Source organism: Ranitomeya variabilis, chromosome 8 (genome assembly GCF_051348905.1).
Source record: "Ranitomeya variabilis isolate aRanVar5 chromosome 8, aRanVar5.hap1, whole genome shotgun sequence".
NCBI lineage: Eukaryota > Metazoa > Chordata > Amphibia > Anura > Dendrobatidae > Ranitomeya > Ranitomeya variabilis.
This window is the reverse complement of record NC_135239.1, coordinates 85165320-85187938: the sequence shown is the minus strand read 5'-3', so window position 1 is coordinate 85187938 and position 22619 is coordinate 85165320. Positions and strand designations below refer to the sequence as shown.

Below are 22619 nucleotides of genomic sequence, written 5' to 3'. Positions count from 1 at the left end.
CCGTCACATTTAGCGACGCTGCAGCGATCTAGACAACGATCTAGATCGCTGAAGCGTCGCTGTGTGGTCGCTGGAGAGCTGTCACACAGACAGCTCTCCAGCGACCAACGATGCCGGTCCCCGGGTAACCAGGGTAAACATCGGGTTACTAAGCGCAGGGCCGCGCTTAGTAACCCGATGTTTACCCTGGTTACCAGTGCTAATGTTAAAAAAAACAAACACTACATACTTACATTGCCGTGTCTGTCCCCCGGCGCTGTGCTTTCCTGCACTGACTGTGAGCGCCGGCCGGAAAGCACAGCGGTGACGTCACCGCTGTATTCTGCTTTACAGCTGGCCGGCGCTGACAGTGCAGGAAAGCACAGCGCCGGGGGACAGACACCGGAATGTAAGTATGTAGTGTTTTTTTTTTTTTACATTAGCACTGGTAACCAGGGTAAACATCAGGTTACTAAGCGCGGCCCTGCGCTTAGTAACCCGATGTTTACCCTGGTTACCAGTGAAGACATCGCTGAATCCGCGTCACACACGCCGATTCAACGATGTCTGCGGGAGATCCAGCGACAAAATAAGGTGCTGGCCTCCTAGCTCCGACCAACGATGGCACAGCAGGATCCTGATCACTGCTGCGTGTCAAACACAACGATATCGCTATCCAGGACGCTGCAACGTCACAGATCGCTAGCGATATCGTTCAGTGTGAAGGTACCATTAGAGACATTCTAGTGGGCCAAGGTTTGGTACTGGAGTCAAGGTTTGGTCATCCACTAAAAGCAGCATACAACGTCTTTCTACAAATTTATTGGTCCACAATTGAGGTTGTTAATCCTGCAGCTTTCCATCTGAAACTTCCTCCATCCTTATGAATACCTAATATACAGCTCTGGCAAAAATTAAAAGACCACTGCAAAATGATCAGTTTGTCTGATTTTTCTCTTTATAGGTATATTTTTGAGTAAAATGTAAATTGTTCTTTTATTCTATAAATTTCTGACAACATGTCTCTGAATTTCCAATCAATACATTTTGTTTTTTTTTTCTGAAAAGGAGAAATGGTCCAAATGTAAAAAAAACAGTACTTTCAGACCTCAAGTAATGCAAAGAAAACAAGTTAATAATCATTTAGAAACAACAATACTAATGTTTTAAATCAGGAAGAGTTCAGAAATCAATATTTTGTTGAATAACCATGATTTTTAATCACAGCTTTCATGCGTCTTGGCATGCTTTCCACCAGTCTTTCACACTGCTTCTGGTGCAAAAATGTACGCAATTTTTTGTTTGATGGCTTGTGACTATCCATCATCCTCTTGATTACATTCCAGAGGTTTTCAATGGGGTTCAGGTCTGGAGATTGGGCTGCCCATGACAGGGTATTGATGTCGTGGTCTCTTAATTTTTGCCAAAGCTGTATAACAAGTTGCCCAGTGTTGCATTTACAGTATAGTGTAGTTGATGGCTGGTGGAGCAAGACTGAGGCAAGAGTAATCAGACAAGCCATGACTTTGACTGAAGAGACAGAATGGAGGATAGAATCTCAAGACAAAAAATGAAGACCAAGAAATTACTGAGGTCAGATACCAGGTCAGTAAAAAGCAAAGTAATTTGAACTGGCATCCAAGTCAACAGGGATTACAGAACAGGCAAGTTAAGGATCAAGCCAGACAGACTGAACATTTTGCAGTGGTCTCTTAATTTTTGCCAGAGCTGAAAATTCAGATCCCTATATATTGTTTGATCGCTTTCAAGTCGCAATCAATTTCCATTTTCGCATTTCTGTTTTTTCCTTCCCTTCTTTTCAGAGCCATAACTCATTTCTTTTTCAGTCCACATAGATTTATGAGGGCTTGTTTTTTGACACCATTCATTTTACGTCATAGTGTACTCAGATACGGGAAGAAAATTCCAAGTGCTTTGAAATTTTGACATTGTTTTTAAGGGATTGTTTTCACGGTGTACATTTCGTGGTAAAAATACAATATGATTCTTCTCAGCAATATGATTACAGTGATCCCAAACATGTCCTTTTTTTTGTATTATTTTAGTAGTGAAAAAAAATCAGGAGGTTGCAAAAAAAATTGTGTTGTCATTTTCTGAGACCCGTAACATATTTTTTTTCAGCCAGTGGGACTGTGTGATTTTTTATTTTTGTGGTGCGAGATGAAGCTTTTATTAGTATCATTTTCAAATAGATGTGACTTTTTGATCGCTTTTTACAGCATTTTTTGTAGAACTGCCGCAACAACGTAATTTTGATGTTATTGATTTTTTTCAGTTTATGGTGTTTACTAGTGTTGAGCATTCCGATACCGCAAGTATCGGGTATCGGCCGATACTTGCGGGTATCGGAATTCCGATACCGAGATCCGATACTTTTGTGGTATCGGGTATCGGTATCGAAACAACATTAATGTAAAAATGTGTAAAAGAGAGAATTAAAATAAAATATTGCTATACTCACCTCTCCGACGCAGCCTGGACCTCAGCGAGGGAACCGGCAGCGTTGTTTGCTTAAAATTTGCGCTTTTCCTTCCTTACGTGAAGTCCCGGCTTGTGATTGGTCGCGTGCCGCCCATGTGGCCGCGACGCGACCAATCACAGCAAGCCGTGACGTAATTTTAGGTCCTTCAGGATTTTAAAATTACGTTCTGGCTTGTGATTGGTCGCGTCGCGGTCACATGGGCGACGCGACCAATCACAAGCCGTGACGTCACGGGAGGCAGGACACGCGCGCATTTTAAAATGCGCGCGTGTCCAGCCTCCCGTGACGTCACGGCTTGTGATTGGTCGCGTCGCCCATGTGACTGCGACGCGACCAATCACAAGCCAGAACGTAATTTTAAAATCCTGAAGGACCTAAAATTACGTCACGGCTTGCTGTGATTGGTCGCGTCGCGGCCACATGGGCGGCACGCGACCAATCACAAGCCGGGACTTCACGTAAGGAAGGAAAAGCGCGAATTTTAAGCAAACAACGCTGCCGGTTTCCTCGGTAAGGTGCAGGCTGCGTCGGAGAGGTGAGTATAGCAATATTTTTAATTTTAATTCTTTCTTTTACACATTAATATGGATCCCAGGGCCTGAAGGAGAGTTTCCTCTCCTTCAGACCCTGGGAACCATCAGGAATACCGTCCGATACTTGAGTCCCATTGACTTGTATTGGTATCGGGTATCGGTATCGGATTGGATCCGATACTTTGCCGGTATCGGCCGATACTTTCCGATACCGATACTTTCAAGTATCGGACGGTATCGCTCAACACTAGTGTTTACAGATCGGGGTACTTTTACATTTTTAAAACATCTTTATTCTCAATAGGGGGTGATTTGAAGTTTTAGGCTTTAATTTTTTTAAAACTTTTTTTTACCGTTTTTGTTAGCCCCCTTAGAGGACTTGAAGATGCAATCATTCAATCGCTTGTGCTATATACAAACTATGCCACGGCATCGCTGCATATAGCAGAAATCACGATCTCCTTTGAAGCCCCACCACAGGCAATGGAAAGCATGGGGTCATCAGCTGATCCCTGGCTGTCATGACAACCCATCTGCAAACCATGATCTTGTCACAGGCGTGCACATGGGAGGAGTTAATGTCATGTGTGCACGTCGGCGAGTGTTAAAAGCTGTCAGAGATTGACATTTTTGCTGCCTTTTGACAACAAAAAAACTCAGTTTTGGAGTTTTGATTTTTTTTCTTTTTCTCTTCACAATGTTAGTTAATTTGAGTTTTATATTTTGCTAAGTCAAACGTTCATAAATTTAGCAATATCAAATAGATGTATGTATGTATATATGATGTAATTCAAATTTTAAAGTTGTAATCCTTTTTTTATTTTTACAAGGGTAACAGGAGAAAATAGACCCCAAAAATTTGTTGTGAAATTTCTCCTGAGCATGCTGGCAAACCATATGTGGGGGGGGGAATGAATGTTTGGACACACGGCAGGGCTCTGAAGAGAAGAGAGATTTGGCTATTTGAATGCAAAATTTGCTGGAACCATTAGCGGACTCCATGTTGCCTTTGGAGAGCCCCTGATGTGCCTAAACAGTGAAGTTCCCCAGGTATACTGACGATTTTGACTCCATGGGTGCTTTCCAGAAACCAGAAGTGGATGTTGCTAAGTGAAAATTGCAAAATACCATTGTAGTGCCCAGTACATTGTAGTCACCAGTACATTGTAGTGCCAAGCTCATGCTTCTGGAGACACGCACCTGTAAATTAGGTGGGCTGTCATCGCTATAAAAATGACAAACATGTAGACACTAAATGTGATTTAGGCACACTCTGGGGCTTAGAATGGAGGGGACATTTAGATTTGGGAGCACAGAATTTGCTGAATTTATTTTGTGGGGCAAGAAGCCATAGCACTTTTCCAAAGCTATTGAACTACCAGTAAAGTTGAAGCCCTATGTTTCCATTAACAGATGAATGACCTGAGGTGCTTTTTTTGTGGAGTGAGTTGAAGATTTTGTTGGGAACATTTTACATAACTTTTAGATTCACATTTGTGGTGTATGTTGAGCACTTATATCAGGTGTGAGGGGTTGACATGCTGAATTGCTCCTCGAGGAAGACACAGGACCACATTTGGTTAAAGACTCCTGGTGGTTTATTGCATCATAACCCAGGAACCCAAACTGGTAACAGAAAACAGTCTGTCTGGTTCAAAAGAAAGTAAAAAGTTCATACACAATCTTGCCCAGTACTTCTTGGACAACACCTATGGCAGCTCTCACAGGAGCTTCAGTATGGAGAATTCTTTTCTCCACACAACTCAGAGAACAGAACAAAAACTGGCTGGACATTTAACTCCCTGCAGCTAGACCCTGGAGGTGATATGGTGGGTAGATGTCACGCCCACCTCTGACCTACCCACCATGAAATCCAGGCCCATGTAACAACTGGATTTCTCTCAGCACATATCATGCTGGAGAAATCACTTATGGCTTTCACATCGTGCAGAAAAGCAATCTTATGTACGACACCAGTGACCCTGTCACACAAGGTTTCCATCTAAATCTCTGAGTGACGTGATTCAGTTGAAACCTCCGATTGAGCCACTCACTATAATGAGGCAGCAGTTACTTTGGACTCTGTCTGGCCTCTATTCAGTCTTGTACTTCTTTTTAGAAGGGCACAAAACTGTGGCCGATGGCACTTTTATGCAGTCCTAAAAAGACGGACACCGCCGGATCACAGCTCAGACGGCGTCCACTGTGCCTCCATCTGCCTCATTATAGGGAATCTTCCATCATTGGCTCCTTGTCAATCACATATTTCAGAGATTTGAGATTTATATGGAAACTCTGGCGTAAGCGTTCAGCATAGAGCGCAAGATAAGTGTGAGCCGAGCCATATTGCAATCTTTGGGAGTCAGAATGATAAAATCAACAGCAGGTGAAGAATTGGTCTTATTTATTCTTTATGCCATTCTTCATTCAGTACAAGTGATTAGATGACTTTATTCTTTGGGTCGGTGCGATTACAGCAATACCAGATTTATATAGTTTGTTTATGCTTGGCTGCTGACACACAGTAATAGATGCTTTTTATTGCTTTTGGATTTGTCATATTTTGAGAGCTATAATTTTTCCATATTTCAGCTGATAGGGTCATGGGTTTTTTGCGTGATGAGATGAAGTTTTTATTGGTACTATTTTAAGGCATATGACATATTTTGATCGCTTTCTACACTGTGTTCCAAATTATTATGCAAATAATATTTCCTCATATTTTCTCTAAATTACCTATCTGAATTGCAGTCATTGTTATTTTCCAGACATCTACTATTCTAGTATAATTGCAATGTTTTCGAACAAACTGCCTATGAAAACAGTATCTTTTAAAAAAAAAATAAACACTCAAAATGCATATTCCAAAGTATTATGCACAGCAGAGTTTTCAACCTTTCTTTTTTATTTTGAACAAAAAAATGGTCAATTGTGAAGTTATAAGCATTATCAGCTTATTACAAAATGAAATCAAACAGTTTTCAAGTGAAAACTTTATTCTAGGTGATGTTACATTTGCACATAGGACCCCTTGTTTAAAAGAAGCTTCTGAACTTTCTCGTCCATTGAATTTGTCAGTTTTTGGATTGTTTCTGCTTTAATTGTTTTGTATGTGGACAGAATACCCTCCCAGAGCTGTGAACTGCCTCCAGCCATCATAGACACTCCTTTTGATGATGCTCCAGAGGTTCTCAATGGGGTTGAGGTCCGCGGAAGATGGAGGCCACACCATAAGTTTGTCCTCTTTTATGCCCATAGCAGCCAGAGATGCAGATGTGTTTTTTGCAGCATGAGACGGTGCATTATCATGCATGAAAATGATCTTGCTGCGGAAAGCACGGTTCTTCCTCTTGAACCATGGCAGGAAGTGTTGTTTTAGAAACTCCACATAGATTATGGAGTTCATCTTTACCCCTTCAGGGATCATAAAGGGGCCGACAATCTCTCTCCCCATGATTCCAGCCCAAAACATTACTCCACCTCCTCCTTGTTGGCGCCTTAACCGTGTTTTCATGGGGTGTCCATCAACCAGCCATCCTCCACTCCATCCATCTGGACCATTGAGCGTTGCTAGGCACTCATCGGTGAACAAAACAGTTTGGAAGTCAGTCTTCATATATCGTTTGGCCCACTGGAGCCGTTTCTGCTATTGTGCAGTGGATAGAGGTGGTCGACAGGATGGCTTACGCACAGCTGCAAACCTCTGAAGGACCCTGCATCTTGTTGTTCTGGGGATGTTGGAGGCACCAGCAGCTTCAAAAACTTGTCTGCTGCTATGACAAGGCATTTTTCCAGCTGCTCTTTTAGGCTGGTTTCACACTTGCGTTTTTGGCCGCTGTGTTTTAGCGCTAAAAAACGCATGCGTTTTTTTTCTATACTTAACATTAAGAACGCATGCGTTTTTTTGCATGTGTTTTGACACGTTTTTGGCAACGCCTGCGGTTTTTTATGCATGCGTTTGTTTGCAGAAATGCAACCTGTAGTAATTTCTAGCGGCGTTTTTTTGCCGCAAAAAAATGCATGCGTTTATTCGCGGCAAAAAAATGTATTGCTGTCTATGTAAACACATGCGTTTTTAAGCACATGCGTTTCTATGGAAAAACACAAGAAAACACAAGAAAAAACAAGAAAACCCTAACCCTAAACGTAAACCTAACCCTAACCCTAAGGTTAGGATCCCTAGTAACCCTAGGGATCCTAACCCTTACCCTAACCCTAGGGATCCTAACCCTAACCCTTAGGGTTAGGATCCTAACCCTTAGGGTTAGGGTTAGGATCCCTAGGGTTAGGGTTAGGGTTAGGATCCCTAGGGTTACTAGGGATCCTAACCCTAACCCTAACCCTAACTATTTCTGTTTATAGTGGGTTTTCTAGTTGATTTTGATGATTGGCAGCTGTCACACACTTCTCAGCATGCGTTTCAAAAACGCAAATGCAGGGAAAAACGCATGTAAATGCATCAAAACGCCGCGTTTTTTTTCTGCATGCAAAAACGCATGCGTCTAAAAAACGCAGCGTTTGCACGCGTTTACATGCGTTTTTTCACCACATGCGTTTTTTTTTAAAACGCTGCAGATCAAAATGCGAGTGTGAAACCAGCCTTAACCTTACGCAATTGACTGTTGGAAAGAGTCCTCAATTTTCCCTTATCAGCACGCACACGTGTGTGCTGGGAATCAGCTACATACTTCCTGATTGTGCGATGATCACGATGAAGTGTCTTGGCAATGTTGATTGTAGTCATGCCTTGACCTAAATACTCCACAATTTGTTGCTTCTCAGCAGCCGACACATCATTTTCTTTCCCATTTTGGCAAAAAATGTAGGCTGCCTAATAATGTGGAACAGCCTTCTTAAGTAGTCTTGCCTTTATTTGTACACACCTGCCAAACTAATTTTCACAGGTATCTGCAATTGCTTTCAGTGATATAAAGAGCCCTGACACACATCACCATCAATGAGTTTAAATGACAAACAAAAAAATTCTAACCTTATCACTCTGAAACTCTTTGTGCATAATAATTTGGAACACAGTGTATTCTGATTTTTGGAAGGCAAAATGAACAAACACCAGCAATTCAGGAATTGTTTTTTTATGCTGTCCCATATGTTTAAAATTGATAAGGCAACTTTATTCTTCTGGTCAGTATGATTACAGGGATACCACATTTACATTTTTTTAGGTTTTGGCGCTTTTACACAATAAAAACTTTTATAGAAAAAAATAATTATTTTTGCACTGCTTAACTCTGAGAGCTATAGTTTCTTTAATTTTCCACTGACAGAGCTCTATGGTAGCCTGTTTTTTGCAGAACAAGATGACATTTTCAGTGATACCATTTGTATTTACATTTGTCTTTTTCTTCACATTTTATTCCACTGTTTGATCAGGGGGTATGATGACAAAGCATAGTTTTTTGCCTTGTTTTGTATCTATTTTTTATGGGATAGTTTTATAGGTCGGATCATTCCAAATGCAACGATACCAAATATGTGTACTTTTCTTTGTTAATTTTTGTTTTTACATCGATTTATTTATTATTGAATTAATATTTTTTTCATTTTTGTGGATTTTTTGTATGTATTTTACAATATTTTTTTTACAAATTTTAATAACTTTGGGAAATTAACTTTCCCTGCTCTTGCACTGCAGAGAATTAGATCTGTGCATTACAGGCAGGAAGGAGCAGTGTCAGCTTCTACTCTGAGCACAAGCTTACAGACCACCATATTGGGTGACCCCACAGCCATCTTTCGACCTTGGTTCACCATGTAGACTATTGACACAAAGCAATCGCATTGTACAATGAGAGCAGAGAGGGAGCTCCCTCCCTCTGCGATGTCCATCTAGGTCGGTGTCACTCTTGACAGCGGCATCAGAGAGGTTAAACGCCCACAATTGGTGCTAGCACTGATTGTTGGCATTGCTGCAGGGTGTTAGTTCTCATACAGAGCTGACACCAGTGCTTTATCACTGTGGCACTCAATGTGTGCCCATTTGACTGTGAAGCAGTATATGTATGGCAGTTTGTGAGAATGCAGCTCCCGCAGCACATATACAGCACATGTTGGGAAGGGGTTAAGGAACTTCAGCTGCTCGCTTATACAGTTCGTCTGATTTCTCATACAGCAATACTTCAGTATTACTGTGTATAGCAAGAATCACAGTCACCTTTGAAGTCCAGCCAATGTCTGGGTATACAAGCCGCACCATACTGGCAGGCATATGAGACTTCAGCAGGCCCCTGGTTACCATGGCAATCTATCAACTCCCCCTATTGTACCACAGAGGGTCTAATAGCCATGTGGAACGATGCGCCCCCAAACTGCACTCCTTAAATGCCACTGTCAGAGATTAAAGGGTATTCCAACCTCCCAAGATCCCACCCCGATATGTAGTAGGTGTAATAATAATATTAGGGAACACCTCAAATTAGCAATGTATTGTAGTTCTTCTGATTTGCTGTGTCACTTACACCATGTGCAGGGCACTATGGAAGCTTAGGTATCATTGGTAACACCCAGTCATACAGTGACAGTTAGTTAAATATTTGTTAGTGATCGTAATCATGGATATCTAAGCTACTGCATTGCCCTGCACATGGGGTAAGCGACATAGCGAATCAGAAGAGCTATACTACATTTCTAATTGTAGGTTTTTGTTAATATTATTACTATTACACCTATTACATATTCTCATAGGATCTTGAATATGAGAATGGGAAGTTCTATAAATGTAATACCTAGATCATGGACCCATAGCTTTCTTTGGTTTTGTCTCTTTAATGGCCAGTGTGAACATGCATCTACACCTTGCATGTATACCAACTAATACTCTAGTTTACTTCTTTCAGTTTTGCTTTAGGTTCTTGCATTTAGTGCACACAATGGTGTTTTTTGAGCTGGACATTTAGCTTCCCATTGCTGGGTGTCCATAATTGGGCCTCATTCCTGCTTGGCCCTCATTCACATTAATGTCACTTTGACACATTGTAATGTTTTAAAACTGGAAGTTAGGACTTTACTGACTGGGAACACCTTGGTGCTGGTGGGATGGCTTTTACACTTTTTTAAATTAATAGCGGTGTTTACTATGTACCCTATGTTGTTACCAAGCACTATTACGCTACACTCACTTATAGTAAGGCATATGTTCATTTTGTTTCTATCTTAGGTTTTGCCTCTTCCTGATAAAATGAGTGGTTTAATGCTGTAATGGCTTAATAATTAATGCAGGATACCTTCAAACAGTAGATAAACTTTATTCGCAATGATAATTAATCCTTTAAGAGTGAATTGTCATTTTACAATTATGTCCGCATCAGTCATCAGTTAACGTTGTCCTAAAATTAGAGTTGGTCACAGTCATCATTACGGGTCTTCCATCACAGCTTGATAAGAGCTGAATATATTTTACACCTCACATCAGCGTCAACTAATTAAACACATTTTCTCATATATTAAAGTGTAACAACAGACTCACTACTGACAGACATTTTTAGGGCAGGTTCCCTCAATGAGGTTTTGGTGAGTTTTTTACACTGCGTATATTTGCTGTGTCAAAAATGCTTGTAGTTCCAGCAAAGTGGATGAGAGTTATACAAATCTCATGCCCACTGCTTTTTTATATTAAGCAAAATTTAACCAGTGAATTTTTGAAATCTGCAACATGTTAATTTTCCTTGTATGCTGAGTTTTATGGTTATATACAAACTAAACACATTATCCTGGACAAGGACAGAAGCAGATGTGAACAGAGCCTTAAGGTACCGTTACACTAAATGACTTACCAACGATCACGACCAGCGATACGACCTGGCCGTGATCGTTGGTAAGTCGTTGTGTGGTCGCTGGGGAGCTGTCACACAGACAGCTCTCTCCAGCGACCAACGATCAGGGGAACGACTTCGGCATCGTTGAAACTGTCTTCAACGATGCCGGAGTCCCCCTGCAGCACCCAGGTAACAAGGGTAAACATCGGGTTACTAAGTGCAGGGCCGCGCTTAGTAACCCGATATTTACCCTGGTTACCATTGTAAAAGTTAAAAAAAAACCAGTACATACTCACATTCTGATGTCTGTCAAGTCCCCTGGCGTCCACAGGGTTAAAACTGCTTTCGGCAGGAGCGCTGGTAATGCATGTGCTGCTGCCAAGAGCTTCCCTGCACTGAATGTGTCAGAGCCGGCCATAAAGCAGAGCACAGCGGTGATGTCACCGCTGTGCTCTGCTTTACGGCCGGCGCTGACACAGTCAACCCTGTGGTTGTGTGACAGCGGGTGAGCAGCGACCAAAAAAAGGTCCTGATCATTCCCATCGACCAACGATCTCCCAGCAGGGGCCTGATCATTGGTCGCTGTCACACATAGCGAGATCGTTAGCGGGATCGTTGCTTAAGTCACCAAAAGCGTGACGTTGCAATGATATCGTTAACGATATCGTTATGTGTGACTCAGCCTTTAGAATTAATCTTGACATTTGTAATTAACTTGAGTTGAGCTTTTAAACACAAAGTCTAAAACAAATATCCATCCTGTGTTACAAATGCTTGACTGACTAATATGTTTCTCTTTCTAGGTAAAATTCTGGTAATCACTTGAAATACAATCAATGGCAGATTACTTGAGGTGAGCACTATACACTTTCTGTATTTCACATTTTATTTAGAGCTGGAAACAATAAATTAGTATGATAGTTTGTAAAGATGAAGAAAGGCTTAGGTCCATCCAGTCCGGCCTACTTTGTCGATCCAGAATAAGGCAAAGAAAAACTTGAGGCATGAGGCAAAAATCAAATTTCTTCATTTTCGGAAAAAAAACCTTACCAACTAAAAGATAAGGAATGAGAATAAATTTGTGTATTCCCCTATCCAGCAATCTAGTAACAGTAAGGCCTCTTTCACACTAGCGTCGTGCACTGCACGTCGCAATGCGTCGTTGTGGAGAAAAAACTCGTCCTGCAAAGTTGCCCGCAGGATGCGTTTTTTCTCCATAGACTTTTATTAGCGACGCAGCGCGACGTACCCTTACCGATGCTAGTGTGAAAGCAGCCTAAGTAACAAGGCTTCCAGGGTTTCCAGGCCCCTTTTGAACTTTTAGTGACCTCACAATGATAACCTCCTGCATTGTCTCTCTCCATTCTCTCACTCCATTGTCTCACTGCTCTTACTTATTCCCATGGACTATTATGGATTTCTACATCTATACATATGAAAACGAGTAAGCATAATACCCAGGCCCATATTCCCCACAAGGGAGTGGGCAACACTTCACATAATGCTACAACATACTAGTCCCACAGTTAATCAGACTGTGGTCAAAGAAGTGCTACATAAAAATATTAAAATACTATATATCTTTATTACAAATATTAAAATACGTACAAATACATAAAAACACAAGGTGTAGACAAGGTGCCTCAAACAAAGCAAAAGGAAATTAGGTCAACTGGAGCAAGACAATTTATCAATACAAAGGGAATAATTTATATGAATATTGCACATGCTGTGGTGTTGGAAAAATGAAAGTGAGGCTTCTGCCAATAGGCCATAAAGACAGATAGAGTCAATAGAATGTCAATATTCACGCTCAAAACCTATAACTCTGCCCTTTATCTGGCCAAACAATCCTACTTCACCACCCTCATCACCTCACTATCCAAAAACCCAAACCGACTTTTTGAAACCTTAAACTCCCTCCTGAAACCTAAAGTACAGGCCCCCATCACCAACCTCAGCGGTGAGGATCTGGCCACTTATTTCTTAGAAAAAATCAACCTCATCCATCAGGATATCTCAGCGCAATCTCCTCAGTGCCTGGATCCCCTTTCCTGCCGCACCTCAAGCTCACTAGACATCTTTGAGCCTGTTTCAGAAGAAGAAGTCTCCAAGCTCCTCGCTTCTGCTTGGCCTACAACCTGCAACAGTGACCCCATTCCTTCACATATCCTGCAGTCTCTCTCACCAGTGGTCACTGGTCACCACACACCTGACTAAAATATTTAACCTCTCTCTTTCTTCAGGTATCTTTCCCTCCTCATTTAAACATGCCATCATAACCCCTTTACTTAAAAAGCCATCCCTGGACCAGAACTGCACTGCTAACTACAGACCTGTCTCTAACCTTTCCTTCATCTCTAAACTCCTGGAACGCTTGGTCCACTCCCGTCTAATCCGTTATCTCTCGGATAACTCTCTTCTTGACCCCTTACAATCTGGTTTCCGCTCTTTACACTCCACTGAAACTGCCCTCACTAAAGTCTCTAATCTATATATATAATTGTCTAAGGGTTTTTCTGTCTGTCTGTCTGTCTGTCCTGGAAATCCCGCATCTCTGATTGGTCGAGGCCTAGCGGCCTCGACCAATCAGCGACGGGCACAGCATGGCGATGATGATGTCATAAAGGTTGCCTCGACCAATCAGCGACGGGCACAGTCTGCCGCGAATTCGCCTCGACCAATCAGCGACGGGCACAGTATCGACGTAGATGTCATAATGATTGCCATGGCGAAGATGATGTCATAAAGGTTGCCTCGACCAATCAGCGACGGGCACAGTCTGCCGCGAATTCTGGAATCATCATTGTCCATATACTACGGGGACATGCATATTCTAGAATACCCGATGCATTAGAATCGGGCCACAATCTAGTGATCTAATAACAGCCAAATCCAAAGGTCATTGCTCTCTGCTGATTCTCTGGATCTATCTGCCGCATTCGACACTGTGGATCACCAATTCCTTCTCACTATGCTCCGCTCCATAGGCCTCAAGGACACAGCCCTCTCCTGGTTCTCCTCCTACCTCTCTGACCGCTCCTTCACTATATATTTTGCCGGCTCCTCTTCCTCTCCTCATACCCTTACTATCGGGGCTCCGCAAGGCTCAGTCCTAGGCCCCCTCCTCTTCTCTCTTTACACGGCCCCTATTGGACAAACAATCAGCAGATTTGGGTTCCAGTATCATCTCTATGCTGATGACACCCAATTATACACTTCTTCCCCCGACATCACCCCTACCCTAATTCAAAATACCAAGGATTGTCTGTCTGCTGTCTCTAACATCATGTCCTCCCTCTACCTGAAACCAAATCTCTCCAAAACGGAACTTCTTGTGTTTCTCCCTTCTACTAACCTCACTCTACCCAACATCAAAATTACCCTGGAGGGTTCAACCATAACTCCCAAGCAGCATGCCCGCTGTCTTGGGGTCATATTCAACTCCGAACTTTCCTTTACTCCCTATATCCGATCACTCACTTGCTCTTGTCACCTGCATCTTAAAAACATCTCCTGAATCCGACCTTTTCTCACCATTGAAACTGCTAAGACTCTTACTGTTGCTCTTATTCATTCTCGTCTGGACTACTGCAACTCTCTTCTAATCGGTCTCCCTCTTACCAAACGTTCTCCTCTCCAATCCATCTTGAATGCTGCAGCCAGAGTCATATTTCTGTCCAGCCGCTTCACCGATGCCTCCATCTTGTGCCAGTGATTACACTGGCTACCCATTTACTACAGGGTCCAGTATAAACTCATCTCTCTCACCCACAAAGCTCTCCACAGTTCTGCACCGCCTTATATCTCCTCTCTCATCTCTGTCTATCGCCCTACACGTGCCCTCCGTTCTACAAATGACCTAAGACTAACATCCCCCGTAATCCTAACCTCACACCTCCGTCTCCAAGACTTCTCTCGTGCTGCGCCAGCTCTCTGGAATGCACTTCCCCAGACGATCAGACTGATACCTAGCCCCGACCTATTCAAGCGCGCTTTAAAAACCCATCTCTTCAAACAAGCCTACCACATCAACTACTCAGTAAACTAACTTTGCCCTATTCCCTCCTTCCAAATATTATTCTAAATCTGCACCCTACTATTCATCTGTCTCCACACCCTCCATGCACATGATAACTGCACTTGATACTTGACTATTGCACTTAAACACACGGGCTGATGACCGGATCATGCAGCTTTGTATGAAAATCCCTATTTATTATCATTGCCAGACCTGAAATAACAAGCACTTTTCACCTATTGTGTCCCCCCATTTCCTTGTAGATTGTAAGCTTGCGAGCAGGGACCTCACTCCTAATGTCACTGTTTAAATTGTCTTAACTCGTACTGAATTTATTGTTTGTACATGTCCCCGCTTAATTGTAAAGTGCTGCGGAATATGTTGGCGCTATATAAATAAAAATAATAATAATAATAATAATTATTATTATTATTATTAATATTCCTGTTATGTAATAGCTGGGCAAAACATATAGATTGGGCCAGACCTATCAAAAGTAGATGCATATGATTCAATGCAATCTTGCCAGTAATATAATGCGGCTAACACGAGACCTGGACCATAGATCTATCATAGCATAAACGCCCTCAATGTTTCATACCGTTATAGCCTTAGAAACATTTAAATTCCAACCACCCTCCGCCATGTGCATATTACCTGGATCTGTGTCCCTCTGAAAAGTGCTCTGCCCAGTGGCGCGCTGTACTTCCTAGCCCCAATGCGCGTTCTGCGTATGCTTCTTCCTGGGGGTGTGTCTATACGGTGAGCATCATACAATTTATGCAAACGAGTGGCCACTATTATTTAGGGGGCGGGATAATAGGGCATGCATCATCAGGTAGCCACTCACTCAGTGTGAAGCTTGCTGGGAGCTATATGCCCAAAAGTGCCAAGATATCATATTTGCCGGTACAAAGGATGGAATCGTGCGGGTGCATATGTGCTATGAAAGAACAGAACCGCCATCGAGACCCCAAAAGAAGTCATATACATTACTATAGGTCTAAAAATGACCGGAACGTCACAACCGCCCATGCAAGTAAAATCATACACAATGGCAGAGATGCTAGACTGACCCACTGGGCAGCGTTGGTCTGTAATGACCGGAGGTATCAAGATTGTAAAAAATGCTGTGTGTAGATTAAAACAATAAACAAACAATCATAATAAGATAATTGGGGGGACAAATTAGCAATCACACATTTGTAAGATATTTAACTATATAAATGAAGTTACATTATTAGCTATATCACATCACCTGACATGAAAAACCCTACACATAGACGAAACTAATAATCGTCTACAATATGCATCTATAAAGATATATTTAATACATATAGCACCAAAATATAAAAATTTAACGTGATAAAATTACAATAAATTCATCTTAAATACAGCACAATGATATATTGTTTCCTGCATGAGAGGTAGAATCCCAAAGTAACTACAAACAACCAGTGAATAATAATAATGTCAGTTTAACAGAGTGCCAATATTACCGTGAATGTCTGATACACAAAATCATCATGAGGATGTATTGATCCAGGATGAAATGAGGGTGATAACCCCCCCCCCCCCCCCGCAGGCCGGGGGCAGGTATGACACCACTGTCATTCAGTACTAGATCTAACCTCCAATGTGTCCATCAGACGTAAACTAACAGATATTTAACTCAATAGAGGTGAAAATTAGTGTTTAATAATTAGTGAAGAGACAAAAATGAAATGGAGAGTATATAGTGAATATAGCTAATTTCTTTAGTAAACACATAAATGCCCAAGTGATAAGTACAGAATATGTTAACTGTAAAAACAGTAATCCAAATATAGTGAAATTATACACAATTGTGAAAAAAAAAATACTAAAACATTTATTAGCAATGCAAATCCCTTAAGTCTTTCCACTGTAAAGATATAAAAAATAGAAAATAGGAAATAAAAATTATGACTTCATTCCGATGGTGGCAAATATAAATTTTTCCTCCCCAAATCTCCATTGATCAGATTCCCTCCATTAAGTGGAGCAGTGGTTACATCCAACATCTAGGCTACCACTGTGTCATCAGAATGATAATAACAAATAAAGCTATAAAGACCTTTAGGCTGGGAAAATCGCCACTACTGACTCATGGTAGCCTAGATGTTGGACGTAACCACTGCTCCGCTTAATGGAGTTTTTTTCATGTAAGGTGATAGGATATGGCTAATAATGTAACTTCATTTATACAGCTAAATATCTTACAAATGTGTGACTGCTAATTTGTCCCCTCCCCTCACTAACTTAATATGATTGTTTGCTTATTGTTTTAATCTACACACAGTGTTTTTTACAATCTTTATACATGCGGTCATTACAGACCAACGCTGCCCGATGGGTCAGTCTAGCGTCTCTGCCATTGTGTATGATTTTACTTGCATGGGCGGTTGTGACGGTCTGGTAATTTTTAGACCTATAGTAATGTATATGACTTCTTTTGGGGATTCTGTTCTTTCATAGCACATACGCACCAGCACGATTCCATCCTTTGTACCAGCAAATATGATATCTTGGCACTTTTGGGTGTATAGCTCCCAGCAGGTTTCAAACTGAGTGGGTGGCTACCCGATGACGCATGCCCTATTATCCCTCCCCCTAAATCTTATTGGCCACTCGGCTGCAAAAATTGTATGTATAGACACACCCCTAGGAAGAAACATACGCGAAACGCGCGTCGGGGCTAGGAGGTACAACCTGCCACTCGACAGAGCACTTTTGAGAACGACACAGATCCAGGTAATATGCACATGGCAGAGGGTGGTTGGAATTTAAATGTTTCTATGGCTATAACGGTATGAAACATTGAGGGCGTTTATGCTATGATAGATCTATGGTCCAGGTCTCGTGTTAGCCGCATTATGTTACTGGCAAGATTGCATTGAATCATATGCATCTACTTTTGATAGGTCTGGCCCAATCTATATGTTTTGCCCTGCTATTACATGACAGGAATATTGGCATTCTATTGACTCTATTTGTCTTTATGGCCTATTGGCAGAAGCCGCAGGGTCATTTTTTTTTTACACCACAGCATGTGCAATATTCATATAAATTATTCCCTGTGTATTGATAAATTGTCTTGCTCCAGTTGACTTCATTTTCTTTTGGTTTGTTTGAGGCACCTTGTCTACTGTGTATTTATGTATTTGTATGTATTTTAATATTTGTAATAAAGATATGTGGTATTTTTATATTTTTATGTAGCACTTCTTTGACCACAGTCTGGTTAACTGTGGGACTAGTATGTTATAATATAAAAACGAGTGTATGTGTGTATGTATGTGTATATCGACGATGATTTCATAATGGTTACCATGGCAACAATGATATCATAAAGGTTGCCATGGTGAAGATGATGTCATAATGGTTGCTATGGCGATGATGATGTCATAATAGGTTGCAATGGTGACGGTGATGTCATAATGGTTGCCATGGTGACGATGTCATGATAAGTTGCCATGGCGACAATGATGTCAGACTGGTTGCAATGTCAAAGATGATGTCATAATAGGTATATGGGCACGGAACTATGGGATGGAAGATGTGTGATGGGTATGTGGGTAAGGGACTGTGGGATGGAGGATGTGTATGATGAGTATATGGGCACAGGACTATGGGATGGAGGATGTGTATGATGGGTATATGTGCACGGGACTATGGGATGGAGGATGTGTATGATGGGTATATGGGCACGGGACTATGAGATGAAGGATGTGTATGATGGGTATATTTGGTCACGGGACTATGAGATGGAGGATGTGTATGATGGGTATATGGGCACAGGACTATGGGATGGAGGTTATGTATGATAGGTATATGGGCATGGGACTATGGGATGTAGGATAATCATTATAATTTGTTATAACTAACCACAGTTAAGTACTATGCCTGGGCAACGCCGGACTCTTCAGCTAGTATTTAATAAAATCAAATTGCTCTAAATTGAATCTCCTGTAAGGTTCATATCTGATATTTGTTTCATCTGTTCAATGTAAGTTTCTGCTTTTCACTTGGGATGAGAAGGAAGCTGAAACAGAGTGTGTAAAATAATAAGAATTACTGGAACTTACTGGAAGATTTTTACTTATTAAACTAATGTGAATGTCTTACAGGACTTGTAATTACATTTTCTGTTATGTCGTATTGAAATTGGCATCTTTCTTAGAGTAGAGATAGTAAAGCGATAACACCAGTAGACACCACTCTCCAACCGTCAGCTGGATGGTGCTGTATTGATGATTATGTTCAGCTGCAATCACAGGCTCACGTGTAATCATGCCCCTCTCTTACTTGACTTGTTGCCCGCTTGGCACAGCTAAAGCTGAACTTACACACCAAGTTGGCCATTAATCACGTGAACATTATCACAACAGAGAAAGTGATTACATCCATGACTAGTCACCACTGCAGAACCTCCCAGAAGACCATTGTAGAGCCATGCATAACAGTAATATACCTTTGCTTTCAGTCATCTTGGAGAACTACTAGAACTTATCAGAAAGGTATTGTTAAACTATTTAACATGATATTAATTATCAAATGACATAACCTCTGCAGACAGGTTCCCTTTAAGCTTCAAAGTGCTACAAGTATGCAACAGTGATGTTGTTGTGCACCAATGCCATTTACATGGCACAGTGCTGCTCCTTAAACAGGTGGTACGAAAAACAAAGTAATTTTCATCCTTTATCTCTATCTACAGTATTTGATGCCATAATGTTAATTATATTCTAATATAAAACAACCAAAGAATTGACAGTTCGCTCTCTCTCTCTCTCATCTATTCAGATCAGCTTTAATGAGTCGGCAACAGAGCGCACTGTCAGTGCACTCTGTCAGAATACCTGGTGTGCAGAGACCAGTGCTGCCCCAGAAAATGTTACGTGTGGGGGCGGGGCTCGTATCTGCACACCCAGTATTCTGACAACGTGCACTGAATGTGTGTTTTCTTGCCAGCTCGTTACTGCTGCTCTGAGCTGGGGAGAGAAAGTGTGTATCCCATTCAGGGATTCTTAAACAGATCTTCAGCACAAAGGAAGTGCAGTTAGGGAGGATAAGGAAATATTTAATTTGAGTAGATTAGAAAATAGTTTAGATTATGGCATTAATTAGACAGGCATTTTAGATGAATATTATTGTGTATTTTGGACCACCCCTTTAAGAATAAATAGTGGTCATGCCTCAGTCGGCTGCTACTTCTTAAACTGTAGCTGATTGGTGTAGGTGCCACAAATCAGACCCCCAGTGACAGGATATTGCTGGCATTTTTTTCCAATACCTGTAAAATAATGCCTAAAGCTGGATGTATGGTAATTCTTAGTTCAGCTATTTGCTAATCGCCTCTTTAGAGAGGAAGAGGACAGGAACTGTAGTGCCACTTATAGAAAGTAGCAATCCTAGAAATCAATATCGACCCTTTGGTCTTGACCCATGAATTAGGAAGCCAAACCAGACACTCAAATTACAGACATGTTTTTTGAGCTGTTTGCCCCTCCTCAGTGCAAAACAAGAGGTCTGATATGGCTGGATGAGAGGCCTCTGATAAGGTCTAAGGCAATAATAATAATAATTTTATTCTATAGTGCCAACATATTCCGCAGCAGTTTACATTTTAGAAGGGGCTTGTAAAGACAATAAAAGACATTACAGAATAACAATAATCACATAAACAACAGATACCAAAAGGAATAAGGGCCCTGCTCGCAAGCTTACAATCTATGAAGATTTAGAGGAGACACGAAAGGTGGATGGTAACAATTGCTTTCAATGTTCGGACCAGCCATATTGTAAGAATTCGGGTGTTCATGTAATGCTGCATGAATCGGTTACCAACCAGTATGTGTAAAAGTACAGACACAGAGGGCTATTAAGTGCATAAAGCATGTGAGAACATGATACGACGAACCTGGTTATGAAGAAAATTTTGAATGGGCCACACAGGGATAGTTCAGTTAATGCGTTGAGGCTGTAGGCCAGTCTAAAGAAATGCGTTTTTAGGGCACGCTTAAAACTGTGAGTATTGGGGATTAATCAAATTATCCTGGGCAGTCCATTCCAAAGAATTGGTGCAGCACGTCAGAAGTCTTGGAGACAGGAGTGTGAGGTTCCGATTATAAAGAAAGTTAACCTTAGGACATTAGCAGAATGGGGGGCACAGGTAGGGTGGTAGACTGAGATGAGGAAGGAGATGTAGGGTGGTGCTGAGCCATGGAGCGGTTTGTGGGTGAGAGTGATAAGTTTAGATTGAACTCTGGAGTGGATAGGTAACCAGTGCAATATCTGGCACAAGGTAGAGGCATCGGTGTTGAAAGTAAGAAAAGGTCAAATTCTAGAAATGTTTTTGAGGTGCAGATTACAAGAGCATGGAAGTGATCGGATGTGGGGGGGTGAATGAAAGCTCTGGATCAAGTATGATCCCAAGACAGTGGGCATGTTCTGAGGAGTAATGGTAGGACCACACACGGAAATGGCAATGTTGGGCATAGGTAGGTTAGTAGAGGGAGGAAACACAAGGAGTTAAGTTTTTGACAGGTTCAGGCACTAAAATAAATACTTTTTATTTTTATAGTACAGAAATTCTGCCTGTATTAACTGGATGCACAAAATTTCATGGCCAGAACATACTGGAATATTTAGATGCAAAAGTAATAAAATTCTGAATTGCTGCTTTGGAACCATGTTAAAGCTGTTTGAAGCCATTTCTCTACTATGCACCTGATTCATAGAAACAATTTGCAGTATAGTCTGATTATACTCTTCCAAGGGGAGCCCTGATTTATAGCTCACGATAATTAATTTGCTCTCCTATAGCTCCAGATATTCAGAACCACATTAGTTCATAAGATTTATAAAGACATAATTAAAAAAAATATTGCTTTTAAAGAATAGAAGGGATATAAGGGGGAAGAACAGAAATATTTTTAAATGGCAGAAGTAATAATCTAGGTAAATCTACCTTCCACCCTGGGACTGAAAGGTGACTATACTTTCTTATGCAAGGTTACCCCTTCTGCCTACTCTGACCAGATCTATGGATCTATCTCTTATGCTTCCAAGATGGCTGTAGCAGTGGCATTGGGGGTGCCATAATAAGTCTACATCACACCTACCTTGCCTTACCTATCTCACAGCACAGGAAAGACACGAGAATGGTGGTTTAGACTCACCCCGGCACTCCTCATTACAACCATCTTGGAAGCAGGAGGAATAGAACACAGAGGAGGCAGCGAGAGGAAACATAGGGCACCACCTGGAGTTACTAAACATGTGAAATGGACCAAAACGGGACACGAGTTTAGAATCAGTTTAATGACATACTCTATAGCAGTGATTTTCAACCAGTGTTCCGCGGCACACTAGTGTGCCGCGACACATGGTCGGGTGTGCCGCGGGGAAAGTTCCCCAAACTATGGTGCCCCCTCCTTTCTGCCCCGATCTCCTGTCCGCTCTCCTCCTCCCTCCTGTCCGCTCCCCAGGTCCTCCTGTCCGCTCCCCCGGTCCTCCGATCCCCCCCCGTGTTCCGATCCCACCCCCCCATACTTACCTAGCTCCAATGTCCCTCCCGGTGTCCGGCCATCTTCTCCATGGGCGCCGCTATCTTGGAAAATGGCGGGCGCATGCGCAGTGCGCCCGCCGAATCTGCCGGCAGATTTGTTCCTGTACATTTTGGTCGCTGTGATAAGTTCTATCACAGCGATCAAAATAAAAAAAATAGTAAATAAACCCCCCCCTTTATCACCCCCATAGGTAGAGACAATGATAAAATACAGAAAATA

General features: G+C 41.7%; 1 long non-coding RNA gene across 1 annotated transcript in view; it reads left to right on the top strand.

Moving 5' to 3' along the window:
* LOC143788618 (uncharacterized) overlaps positions 1-22619 on the top strand; it is a 106262-nt gene that overhangs the window by 49104 nt on the left and 34539 nt on the right. Inside the window, exon 2 of the long non-coding RNA XR_013218684.1 lies at positions 11591-11640. This is a non-coding gene — a long non-coding RNA (uncharacterized LOC143788618). The remainder of the gene's footprint in view (positions 1-11590; positions 11641-22619) is intronic.